We start from the raw sequence: 14,221 nt of genomic DNA, 5'->3' as shown, positions 1-14,221 counted from the left end.
GTCTGACATTAAGGTGGGTAGGGGGAAGAGGCATACTGGGAGGAGTGGGGAAGGAGCAGAGGGGAGGTGGGAGTAGGGGGTGCAGATGGCAGGGACTACGAAGGCTGCAGAGGGAAGATGTGGGCAGGACAGAGGGCAAGGGGCCCACCTGACCGTCCACCCCCACCACTGCTTCCTGTGCTGTAGCTGGGGGAAGGATTTAAGATATACAGTCTAAGTATTAGAGAGCTATCTGGAAAATGGTAACACATTTATAAATTCTCCATTTATATAAGCTAATTATTAGGGGGTCATCTTATATTCAAGGTCATCTTATATTTGAGTAAATATAGTATATTACCTAATTTTACTGTGGAATAATAATATGGCATTGATTCCATCAGTCAGGTCATGTAAACTCTTTTCATGTGGATTATTGAATACATTAGCTCATGCCCTGAAATTCACATGGACAAACATATCTGACCTGTGTCTTCCTTGCAATTTATTCTAAAATGATTAAATATGACAGTAGAAGAAAGGGGATGTTGCAAATTGCTTTGGGAAGCATAACTCCTGGATTCAGGCAAATAAAGCAATATAAATGTCTTTATCCTCTGCACAGGCACAATCATATTTGGGGGGAGACCCATCTAAGAGACTTATATATTACACAAACACCTGTGTTGTATCCACACAAAGCAGAATATTGAATATACCAGATGACCTGTTCCCTTAAAATGGTAGTTCTTTGCCATCAAATATTAATGAAACAAGTATTTTAATTGAAAAGCACCAACTGACTATTTATAACATGATTGAGAAGGAAGGGCAGAGACATACAGAAGGTATCCAATATTATAACAGGCCATTTGATTTTTTGTTTACCCATCTTAGTTTACTTTCTGTTTATAACGCAGTTATTACCTAGAAATTGGTTTTATCTTTGCCTTGACATCTGAGTGCAACTCCATGGCAACACTGTCAGTTTCTAGTGGGATGCAGGCTACTTTTAAGAAGCTGACATGACAGAGCTACTAGTCTTTTATGCACATTCAGAGAGATGATAAACAATCTGAAGGCACTAGCTTCATTCCTAATGTAAACCGTGTTGATATTCATTTCCTTTGCAAACCTTTTCCTAATCAATTTATGATAATATAATTGGTACAATTTGCACATGGAGTTTATATTGTGATCTGCATAATGATTTCACTGCAATGGGCTCCATAGAGGGGTTAAAAAAAGATAATTTGGACAACTATAAAACCAATCACAACAGCAAAATTAAAGTAGAAAGCCATTATGCATCTTGTAAGTGGATTTCATCTTAAAGTAAACTGTAATTCAGATCTAAAATAGGAGGTAAATTAAGATGTTAACAATATTAGCTCTACAAAAGTATTACTTGATAACTGGCTTTTAGCTCCAAATTTGACTGGTTATGCATTATAGCATTACATTAGTGAGACTGTACTTAAGGCTCTTTCAGGCTTTCCATTATAAAACTATCATCAGCGCATTTACAGTGCTAGCTGCAATCCCCTCTGGGTTGAAATTTGGCGTATAAATGCACAGCCCTAAAGGATTGTTTTGTCTTATAAAATTCTGGGGGGTGTACAGGAAAGAAGAGTTCAGGTGTTTCAGAATTATTTGGAGCATAAAATGCACGGGATGTTTATCACATGCCTTTAACATTTTAATATGTTAAATACAATAGTCTTACATAAATGCATTGTGTTGGAGCCTAATTGGAATATTTTTTTAATTTTCAACAAAACAAAATTACAATCATGGCTATTTATTTTACAAAATTAAATATGTGGAATACTATCAGCATTTTAGACTACTTTAAATGTATATTTTAGTTGTAAAATATCTATCAGTTCATCTACAAATTTTCCTGAAGTTTCATTTATAAATTATCTTAACCTCTACTTAGCTAGGAAGCAGGCACTGCATGAGCAACAGCTGTGGAAGTGCAATTAGCAAAAAGCCTGATTCTTGTTCTACAAAAACTACTTTTAAAAATCAGTATAGATCAGGGTTTTTCAACCTTTTTTAGTCAAAGTACCTGTGGTGGCTGGATGCTGAGCAGGCGGGGAGGGGGGCAGTTAGCATACGGCCAAACACCAAGGGGGGGGGCACGCTCATTTAGCACACACCGGAATGCTGAATGGGACTGATGCATGGCCAGAAACAGAGCAAGGAGGCAGGGACATCATGCGGGTAAGTGGGGATGGAGTGCCAATGCCTCCTAGGAGCAGGGCTGGGGCAGGGAAGCTCATCAGGCTGATGCATGGTGGTGGCAGCTGCTGCATGTGAGCTTCTCCACCCCACAGAGGGGCACTGCTGCTCTTGCCTTGCCCTGACCCTGCTCCTGGGAGGCGGTGGTGCTCCATCCTCACCTGCTTGTGCATACCTGCTAGGACTGGTTCAGGTACCCCCAAGGGCACACATATCCCTCATTGACAATCCCTGGTATAGATGGTTATTTTTTACCTATTTTGTTAACGTACCAACAGATTGTGCCCATTAATATAAAGTATGACAGTCATCTCAGATGTGGGAATAACTAACTACATCATGGATTGTGGCCTCTGGTTCAGCCTATACTGAGATGCCTGCATGATATAAAATGGTTCTGCTTCTATATATACCATTCTTTCATTTGTACTATATTTTAGTTTCAAATCTACATTTCATTTCTTAGTGAATATTAATATATGACTCATCACTGAGAGATTTTGGAGCATGACCATCTGCATTTCCATTGTGAAATGAGGCTTCATTACTTTCAGACTAAATTTTAATTTGCAGCATAAAAATAATTGTTCACTGTGATGTGAGCACTGAAATCAGAAAACCATTTAGAGAAGAATGCATATAATTCAGGTGCCAGGTTATTCACATGCCAGAAACTCAAATGTCATTTCCTTACATAAGTATCAAACACAGAGAATAAAATAGAATGACATTTTATTCACTCTATATTATGTTGTGTACTCTGTATGGTATATATGCATTAGGAAATGATACTTCAATTACTGGTACTTGAATGAAAATTACCACATGCTTTTATGCCCAAGCTCTCTGATGTCAGCATTTTGTTTAGAAGAAAACAAAAATAATCCATATTTTTTAAGCAAAATTTCATAACCTAAACATTGAACTTGTGAGAAAAAAATAACACCAAAGTAAATTCAGTGGCAGGTATTTCAGTTATAATAATATTCATTGGGAAAATATATGTAAAATACCAAAGATACAATCAAAAGGCTTACATAGTTCCAAATACATATGATATTCAGTGACTATATCAGCAAAAAAATAAATTGTAAAATGAATAAGATGGGAAAGAGAATAGGGAAGAAAGATCAAAAAAGAAGAGCTGTTTAGGAAACAGGAGTGGAAAAGTGAGGGAGAACACACTGGAATAAAATCAATTTATCTTAATATATATAAAGTCCCCATGCATGTAGTTTATTTATTTTTTTACATAATCCAGACAGTACTTAACTCTCTCAAACAAATATGTTTCAGATAGTGATGATCCTGATCCATTCTTTTCAGCTAGCCTGAATCCCTAAACTTTAAACTTATTTTATATTACAAACATAATATAAACATATTTCCAGATTATTTGTTCATTAGATCATTTTTGTGGATTAATCACATCATGCAGTAAACATAATTCAGGGATGCAGGTGTTACATGACCATTATATGGCCAATTCTTATTTTTATTTATTTGTATTATGGAATACAATATGGCACTGCAATATATCAGGCAATGCTGAGAAAATCAATTGAGAGACAGAAGTGCACCAAATAAAATAAATACCTCAGTTTTGATGTAATCACCAGCATAAACCAATTAAAAGAATGCTATCTGGAGGGTTTGAGGACAGAAGACTCGCAGCTAGTAGGACTGGATGTAGAGATATGGCCAATGTGTTGAGAGGATGTACTGATTTCCTGCATTTCCTTGACTGCCTGTGCTAATGGATGCCCTATAGCTTTGTGAATACAATTTAAATATAACTCATCAAGGCAAAAGACCCAAGATAGAAATTAAATCTCCTTGGGATCCATGTAAACTGGCACAGAAGAAAATGGAAGGAACTGCCTGCACTTTAAAAGCATCGCGATCATCCCTAATCTTCCAGATCAAATTTCATATATCTTAAGTGAAAGTTCTACCTGCACATCTACTGCATTCTGGAGGAGAGTACAAAAAGAGATCGTTTCAATCAAAAGCTGTTTTTACTGTATGTTAGTATAAAGTATAAACCTATAAGGATTCAATTCCATGCAAGTATAGATCCAAATACAAGGCTTCCATCATAATTATTGATTTAAACCAACAGGGGCTGCACACTGTTAAGGCTGCACTAGGGTCATTGGACCCCAAGTTTGCATGCTGTGTGCAAACAGGCAGACACCCCCCCACTCCATCGCACCACATATGTGAGCAGGTGTTTCCCCATGCCACTGCACTGTGTGAGCAAATGGGTGCTCCAACCTCCCACTGAGCCATGTGCATAGGTGGTGCTTCCCCACCTGCTGCACTGCATGTGCAGGGGTGGGCACCCACACTGCTGCACAGTGAGGTGTCTTACCCCACCTGCAGCCTCCTGTTGGTTCCCTGGGGGCCCTTCACTGCACAGCTGCTGCAGGCTACTGGCTCCTCTGGTAATGTAGACTGTACTGTACAGCCCTGCCTCCTGGATCAGGCAGCAAAAACTGAGAGGGAGCCCCAGGACCCTGGCTGCTATTGCATCTGGAGGGATAGCACCAGTGTGGCTGAGTAGAAGCCCAGAGACTGCATTTTAAACACTCGTGGGTCGCATGGGATCTGTAGGCTGTCAGTATAAATCTTTTCCTATGTGTGCTCTAGTAAATATAGCAATACTTTGAGCATTAAGTGATTCATTCTTAACAACTCTTCATTTCCCTTCATTTTTTTGAAACCACAAGGCTGGATAATCTGTGCAATATTCCTTTGTAGAAAATTGCAGAACACTGAGTTTGTTAAATTGCACAGGGTGTAGCCAATTTAAGCATGACAGACAGATTACTTGACTTGCTATGGCTGTGGGAAGGGGTTACACAGAAAGATTAAAGGGCCTACTGTTGGATACCCACTACTCCATTTAGCCCATGACAGGGGTCATGACTGTCAATGGCTAAGTACAGGAATTGAAAAAGCCCAAGATGAAATGGATCTAAGTTACGGTTTTCTGTAAGTGGCATAATTTAGATCTGTAACAAACAGAACACACATTCACCCTTTGGTGGGGGAGGGGCAAATCTTAGGCCAGGTTCTGCCATTTTTAAACCAGTCTGTGTGTGCTGAACTTCTGTTCTGGGTATAGAGTGATTTCCAATCACTTACACCAGTAAAAGTGTAATGTCTGTACCTGGCCAAAAAGACCAGGACATAACAATGTGTTCCTGTGACTCCTGAGTGCCAAAGAGAATGATTGAGGCCATAAGCAACCAGGTGGTATTTAGAGTAGCCTGAGGTAGCTTAAACTGTGGTAGCAGCTGAATGGTACCCAGCTGCCAAAAAACCCAAAAAAGGCCTGAAGCCAACTTTGTTTCTCTTCTCATTCTGCTCCCATGCTGAACAGAGATTTGTTAGATTGAATAATCAGCCCTTGGAGTAATAGTGATCATATTAAAACTGCTGCCAGTTAGGGTATCAGATCCACAACGAGGTTGATTTCATGGAATCATAGACAATTGATTTGAAGTATTCAGCTTTTGGTCCAAAATGCAACTTGGGCTTTGTGTCAGTGATCAGAATCTAGGTACAGATTTCACATCTGGCTCCTCAAATTCTATCAAGAAATGAAATGAAATCCTGATCTGAACACCACAAGAAAGGATGTTTGAAATCTGGACTTGAAATTTGCTTCTCTCCTCACTCTAAAGTCACGCTGGAACTGTGACCCTGATTCTTCCCTCACACTGGTTTTACAACAGAAACAATTCAATGCACTGGTCGTTTATTTCATTATGGAAACTAGATAGGAAAATGTATCTCCTGTGTGGCACGATGCCTACACAATGCTAAATAGACTTAACTGCCATATTAGAACTTGAGAGAGAAGTTCTGTTCTTTGCAAGAGGAAGACTTAGAGAGCAGGGATCACTTAGTACTACTGAAATAAATAGATGTGCACAACCACAAACAGCTAGACAAAGGTAACAGCATTGTGAGGCTGAAGAAAGTCCACGTACCACATGTCAAACAGGGTGCATTTCTATGTGAAATTGATGCAACACAATAAACTCTGGTGCAGCTCACACTGGAGCTTATTTCTGTCAGGCACAGTGTGTACATATGCACCTGGGACCTCAGCATAATGAGCCAGGGTGGTTCATCCCCAACTGACAGGAGACCCAGATGGGGTCAGCCTGCCAGCCTGGAGCTGCTCCACCCCAGCTCAATGTGCTGCAGAAGGGATGACTGGAATATGAGGGTGCTACAGTGCAGGAGCTGTCTGCCAGCTAGCCCTGCATTGTAGTACCCTCATGCCACAGCCAGGCCTGATCACCGTTTATATGTGCATTGTGACAGAGTAAATAACTCCACTGTGGGATAGTACTTGTATTGGGCAATACTAACCTACAGTGGAGTTAATTAGTTTACTTTTACAGAGACACATTACTGCAAAGCTAATTAGTCAACTCCGTAGTAAGTGTCTTGTGTAGATGCCCCCACAGCATGAAAGAAGAATTCATACTTCTAAATATATTCCTCCAACTTATGGCCAAAATGAGGGGGAGCTCAGCTCATTTGCTATTTGAGTACCAAACTGTTTAAAATTAGACCTGCCTGCGGCTTCTGCCTCGGGGCAGCAGTATTGTAATAATTAAAAAAAAGCTAACTTTTAAAAAAAGTTTCTATATTTTGCTTTTAAGAATAAGCAAAAATAAGGGCAGGGAAGGATTGTGCACCTCACTGCCCTTGTTTCTCTTTTCTGACTTGCTCACCTAATGCATACTTGATATAGGTCTTTTTCCCCCCACTAATTCAGCAAGGTGATAACACCAATTGCTTTTGCTTCCTCAGATAGCCATCCTTTCCTTTCAGGCAAGTTGCTTACAACTATGTGTGTATATTTTCTGGGAAAAATAGCCAACAGCAGACCTGTCATTGAAATATATTCAACACATTTATTTCATTAAATTTCACAATACTGAAAGTGTTTATGTTTCTTTAATTAATTTATCATGTAAAATAAGCATCCGTATTACAAGGAAGAGAACCCAGAACAACTGAACACATATTTATGCATTTAGAATTATTCTGCTAACATGTCATGTAAGCTCCTGCTACTTCTATAGAATAAGTAAGCTCAATTTCAGTCTGTTCACCCTGGATATATAGGGAGCTTTTGGCACATCATCATAAAGCCAAATGGGTACATTAAAGATGATATTCATAGCAGATTTACCTTGTCCACTTAACAACCTTGCCTCCCCCCGATTTTTCATTTTAAACACACTCTGTGATGACCAAAAATGGTCATTTACCTTTTCCATGGAGAGCCACTTATGCCATGGATCCTCTCATACAAGTCAATCCTATTTGGCACAAAGATAATTTCACCTGATATTGTCCAAACAATAAGATATAATGAGAAGTGATGGAACTCAGTGCTGGAATAAACCTAAAGCAAAGCATTGTAACATTCTCTCATGGAGTGATGTACAAAGCATGAAGCCTCACAGTAGTATAAATTTGTACAATGTAGCATTTTGTGCTGTGGTTAAACAGAAGCCATTTTTTCTGATTGTAGCCATGTAAACAGTACCTAACTTTTAATGCAACTCTTAGGAAGTAAGACATCCCAAAGAACAGAGGTAGGAGTAAAGAGTGGATAGATCCATAGTACTGAACCTCTAGGCTAAGTACAGACAGTCAAAAGGCCTAAGGCTGAATTGAGTCAAACTTTGTAGGTTAATCTAAGATGCATAAATTGAACTGATAAGCAAGTGAACAGACATTCACTTTTGATTCCAGAAATGCAGCCACATGCCTGCAGTGACCCATCCCAGAAGCTGGGGGCTGCCGGAGCACACCTCCCTGGAGCAGACAGCTTGGGCCAAAGTTAGCCTGTCCATCCTGCAAGGGGTGGTTTGCAGGAGAGGTACAAAGCATCCTGGGATGCTGAGGGACTGTGAATTAATTTAAGTCTGGATGGAATCTGGGACAGAAGTTCAATAACTAGATTTAACCTAAATCAGTTAAGTTTGATGCTACACCCATCCAGAAATGTGGGGAAGGTACTTTATTTTTCCATGGGAATTTTTCCATTTCTAAAAATTCATTGTTTCATAAAATTCATTAGTAACAATGAATGGATGCCAATACAATATTAGGCAAGCTTGGCAGTTTCAAAGGTGTAATTAATGTTTTTCAGGTGATTATCCCATGGAAGTGTATGAGAGAGTACATATATGTTTTATTGATTTGTAAACAAGAGGGTAAATACACTCACATAATAATCCAAACCAAAAATCAAGTTATGAATTCACATAATTGGCTCTGCAAGTCAAATAAAAACCAGAGCTAAAATTCTTATTTCATCTCAGACTGCAAGTGAAAGCAAAACCAAAACTAAAACTGCAATTATTTTTTGTTTCACTTTCAGTTCAGCAAAGACACAGCACAGTGTTTCATTTCTTTTATGGATGTGGGGAAGTTGGAAGTGTTTGCATAAGATCTGTTAGTTTTGAAGTGCTTTTGGTTTGAAGTAGTGATAATAATGCCATATTAGAAAAGAAAAACTAGTGTGTGGCATCATTACAATGAAGTTCAAATCACTGAAGGAAGGAAGAAAGTTGGCAGGTGTAAATATTGCAGGCTGGAGTATGCTAACTATACAACAAGAATGAAGAAACATTTAATAACATGTAGATACTGTCCTGAAAGAGGACAAGCCATATATAGAAAGCTAATACAATGTAGTGGTGGAACAACATCATCTGAGAAAAGTCTACTTCAGAAATCCTATGTAAGTAAACAACCTAAGATGTTCAACAACACACAGTATAGCATCTATATTGTTTTAAAAAAATATAGTTTTAAAAGTCGTTAATGCAACACTGGACTATTATTTATTTAAAATATTTGTATCCTGCTTTTCTGCTTGCACTCAAAGTGGCTTAGGGTTAACAATAATTTTTTTAAAATTACATGATAGATAAATAGTTAACTATTTCAACCCAGCAGAGTGAGCTTAGTTCCGTGGCTGATGGCAGTCCAGACTATACTTACCTTTGGCTCTGCAGTCCCAGGGCACCTGAGCAGGAAGCTAAGCATAGTGTTCTTTGTGGCAAGGAGGGGGGAAGCAAGATCTCTGTTGCTTCTCCTTCTCCTTCTGATGGATGATGCCAGATTAGAATAAGATAAAATAAAAATCTTTTCCCCCTTTGTTGCAGGAACTTGGTAGCACAAGTGAAATAGCAGATTTGCAAAAGATGGAAAATGAAAATGTTGAGCTGCCAGGTTTGGGGGAAGAATAAGCAGGATCTTTGCTTTTAAGGTCACTGTCATCAGCTACGTGATCCACCATGAGTATACAGTCAAGACTGTCAACCTTTTTATCAAGCTTTGTGGACAAAATGTCAAAAGAAGATCAAGAAAAAGCAAATGAGGCATTAGCTCAAGCTATATTTGCAAGTGGTACACCTCTTTCTATAGCTGAAAATCAATACTGGAAGGAACATTACAAACTAATTCACCCATCACATAAGTTACTGTCTCTCTTAGACAGAGAGTATGACAGAATTCAAACAATGGTTATTCAAAGGATTGGTGAGGCAGAATCACTGACTCTGATGTCAGATGGATGGACTGATATACAAGGAAATCCTTTATTGAACATTATGTTAGCTACACCTGAACCAATATTCCTGAAAATAATTGCTACCAAATCTTCTCATCATACAGGTGAATACATAGCCAAATTACTGAGTGAAGAGATTGGAAGTGAAGGTCTCCAGGGTACAAGCCCTTGTAACTGATAATGAGAGTAACATGAAAGCCGCATGGTAAATATTAAAGGCAAAGTATCCTAATTTAATAGTATTTGGCTATCTTGCTCATGGGTTGAATCTTCTGGCAAAGCACATAGTAAGTGTGAATACAATGAAGACACTTATTGCAAACTGTAAAGCAATTGTGAAGGTATTCAACAATCATCATGTTGCTAATCAGACTTTGAAGAAACTACAGAAAGAGAAGCAAGGGAAGAAAAGTGCACTTTTATTGCCAGGAGAAACTGGATGGGGCTCAGCTACAAAATGTTTACATAGTTTGCTGCACACAAAGAACTGTTTGCAGTGTGCTTCAATAGATGACAGTATCCCAGACTATTCCCGTGAACATTCAGAAACAGATTCTTGATAGCGATGTGTTCTGGGTTCAAGTTCAAGGAGCATTCAGTTTGCTACTACCAGTTTCAGTAGCTATCAAGAAACTTGAAGGAGATACACCAAGCCTTTCAAATATTCCATAGATAGTCAGACAACTGAATGAAAATCTAATTGATTCATCTCTACCCAAACAAGAAGTAAAACAAATGTTTACTAAGAGATCTGAGTATTGCTCTCACCCAGTTAATCTGGCAGCAAACCTTTTGGATTCTCAACACAGAGGATTTATCAGAAGATGAATTATCTACTGCTCTCAAATTAATGTGTAATTTCTTTCCTAATTCTGTGCAGTTTCAAAATGGCTGAAACAGGTTTGAGATAAAATGGGTTGAATGCAGTATTTGATTTTACTCATTGAGCCGGTTTATAGAACTTCTGTCTCAGATTCCTTCCTGGTTTAACTTAAAGCAGAGTCCCCCAGGATCCCAGCATGCTGTGCAGCCCTGGGCAGGGTTGTGCTCTCTGCTCCAGTGCAGCAGGGCTGACCCCACCCCTCTGGTCCCTATGTGGAGCAGGGGTGGGTAGAGGTGAGGGCATAGCCAGAAGCCAGCTCTCCTAAGGCAAAGGGGGCAGGGAAGGGGTTTATTCCCCCCTCTCTCCCCTGTCCCATGAGTATTTCTCCACTCACTGTTCTGGTGGCAGGGGCATGGCTAGTCCTGGAAGTAGCCTGAAGTGAACTGGCCAGGGAGGGGGTTTAAGCCCTGTATCCCTGTCCCACCTGCACAGATCTGAGCTGGCACTCCCCACTCCCTGGTACAGGGGCAGGGGCATGGCCAGAGGCTGGCCAGCAATGCCCCCTAAGGCAGAGGGGACAGGGAGGTTATTTCCTCCCTCCCTGTCTGGTGGAGGTGGCTTATTGCACCATTTGCCCTGAGCACAGAGAGGGTGGCAGTGGTGGTGGCAGTGGCCGGGGTGGGCAAACCCCACTATGGTGCCCCGAGGGCAGAGAGCAGAATAACCCTGCTCCCTGCTGCCCACCTAAGGGGTCCAGCTGGTGGCATCTGGCCCTGCCCCCCCCCACCTGACTGCTTGAGCAGTGAGAGGGGAGCAACCATGATGGGGACAGGGAGGGGAGAATTAAATCCCTCTCTGGCCAGTTCAGCCCGGGTTGGCCACGTTCCCCCCCGCCCCCAAGTACAGCTTCCCTGCAGCCAAGGGCACGTTCTAGCAGCCCCCAGCTTCTGGCCTAAGCAACTGCAGGCATGTGCCTCCAGTTCCTCGGGCCAGAGGGAATGTCTGTACTGTTATAGACTGGTTCAACCTAGGCAGGTTAGACTAACCTGCAAAGTTTGAATCAATTCAGGCTCCAGCTTTTTGAATGTCTGTCCCGAGCCTAATTGCTTTTCAGGTATTTGAAGACTGTTATCAAATCTCCACCCAGTCTTTTGTTCTCCAGACTAAATAACTTTCTTTCAGTCTTTCCCCATAAGTCATAGTTCCCAGACCCCTAGTAATATTTGTTGTTCTATACTGGAATCTTTTCAATCTGTCTATATCTTTCTTAAAATGTGGTGCCCCAGACTGGACACAATACTCTAGGTGAGGCTTCATCAGTGTTGAATAGAGTGGAATCACTTCCAATGATCTACAAATCACACTCCTGTTAATACAACCTAATATACTATTGCCCTTTTTTTGCAACAAGAGCACACCGTTAGCTCATGTTCAGCTTATGGTCTACTGTAATCCCCAGGTTCCTGTCTCCAGTACCTCAGTCTAGGTAGTCATTCCCTGGTCTGTTTTTGTACATGCACTTATTTAATCCCAAGTGGTTGATTTTGGACCACCGTCCCAGTCTATCTATATCATCTCTGATTCTAGCCCTGATGTCTAAAGTATCTGCAACTCCACCCAACCCAAATTCACTAAGTGTGCACTCAGTCCTATCATCCAAATGTTTAAAGAATGCCTCATTAAACATTAAAGAAACCACATCTGTTATTTTGAAAAATCTGTATTTAAGGACGTATGATCAACTGGGCAAAATCTGAACTCCTCCCTTGTCTCTTAAATTTATATCTTGTTCCAGGTATGGGAAATAAAATGGAAAATAAAAAATTTAGCTTATTTCAGAGTTAAATTAATTGTAATCTTAAAACATGTTGTAACAGACAATACAAATTTTATTATCCAAAGAATAAAAGATGATCTTGAAGGATGGAAACTATTAAATATGTCTCTGGGGAACAGTTATTGATATAAAGATGGTCCTGGCATCAAAACTGAATTTTATGTTCCAGATGCCACAACTGTGCATCTCTTAACTCACTTCAGATACTTAGAAACAATCATCTTAGCATTTTTATGGCATAATTATTATTACTATTCATTCATTATCAGTGCTCATCATAAGGTGGATATGTCTCTTTACAGCTGGTCAATGTGGCATATAAAAACATAATCTTTTTCTCAAACCCACAAACAAGTCATGAATCTGTACAGTATACAATAAAGATGATTGCAATGCAAACACATTCCATATGGGCAGTCATAGAGGGGTGTATCCACATGGTAGCTGGAATGCTCCATGAAACATGATTTTTCAGAGATTATTCTTAAATAAGTAGTGGAAGGAAGCAATCTTGGAATAATTGGAAGATATTTCCATGCATAAATAGGGATATTAAGGAATGTGTGAAGACAAGAGTAAAAGAATAAGAGCCCAATTCAGCAAGTTGCTGGGTTTTTTCAAGAGGTACTGGGGGTACTCTATTTTCATTGACATTAGTGGGAATTCATGGTGACTTGCACCAGGTTTCCCTGGGTTTCTGACCTCCTCTAGCTACTCTTATTTTGTGTCCCTCCTTCTCACAGGGCAGAGAGAAAGGGGAGGTTTAGAAGGAAACAATTCTCAATATATCAGATGCTGCAGAATTATAGAGTGCCTTGGCATTTATGAGGATAAGTTCATAGACACAACAAAGGAATCAAAAGATGGGAGACATGGTAAGAACAGCAGAGCAAGAAAAGTGACCTTGACAGTAGCATTTTTAACCAATCACGTATTGAAGGTACAAAGAACATCAGATTTCAACAAAAAAGGTGTCTGACAGCTGGAATAGAAATCAAAGCATGGTACTGGGGATCCTGAGGAAATGGGCTGAAGAGGAGTGGGGATTGACAGCAATATGTGACAATTGTTTTGTTGTGAGAATACAAGGATACAGTGGAGCTGAAGCTGACATGAAGGCTGCAGACAGAAGGGATAATTTTTGCCTGATCTGGCCACAGAAAGGTCTATAGCTATGACCAAACACTAGTGCATGGCTGCAGACCACTTCAAAAACAGCTTATTGGGCAAAAATCAAAACCCTCACTTCATTATAGTTCAGATGAAGATGTTTCAAAACATACCATCTTTTGTATCTTGTGCCTGCCTGCCTGCTAGCCTCCAAGCTGTTTTCAGAATGGGAGGAGGGAAAGGGAGTGAAGGGACTTCAATCTGTGTTTTTTTCAGCCACTGCTGGAGGGTAGCGTGGCTCCAGTTTATCCACCCCACCTTCCAGCGCTGGCCAGGGAACCCACAGAATGAGCTCCTTCTGGTCCCCTTCCCTGCCATGCCCATTCTGAAAACAGCATAGGCTAGCAGGGGGAGGGGCTATTGCTAGGGGAAACCATCTGCAGACAGCAGCTGCATTCCCCTCCCCTCTGGAACCAATAGTGAACTTCTGTTTGGTTTTAGGGGATCATTGGAACTCAGAACACTTCCTGCAAAGTGCTCAGAATTACAGGGGGAGCTGCACTTCTGTCTGCACCCTAAGGTAGACTGTTTGAAGGATGATGAAGTC

The 14,221-nt window shown here is 40.3% G+C and overlaps 1 protein-coding gene across 3 annotated transcripts in view; it reads right to left on the bottom strand.

Annotated features, from left to right (window-relative positions):
* ADGRB3 (adhesion G protein-coupled receptor B3) overlaps window positions 1-14,221 on the bottom strand; it is a 706,322-nt gene that overhangs the window by 300,157 nt on the left and 391,944 nt on the right. The gene's annotated exons all lie outside the window — the stretch shown is intronic.

This window comes from Crocodylus siamensis, chromosome 1 (genome assembly GCF_052110815.1).
Source record: "Crocodylus siamensis isolate JL-2025a chromosome 1, ASM5211081v1, whole genome shotgun sequence".
Taxonomy (NCBI): domain Eukaryota; kingdom Metazoa; phylum Chordata; order Crocodylia; family Crocodylidae; genus Crocodylus; species Crocodylus siamensis.
Note: the sequence above shows the minus strand (reverse complement) of the source record. Positions and strands in the feature narration are given on the sequence as shown.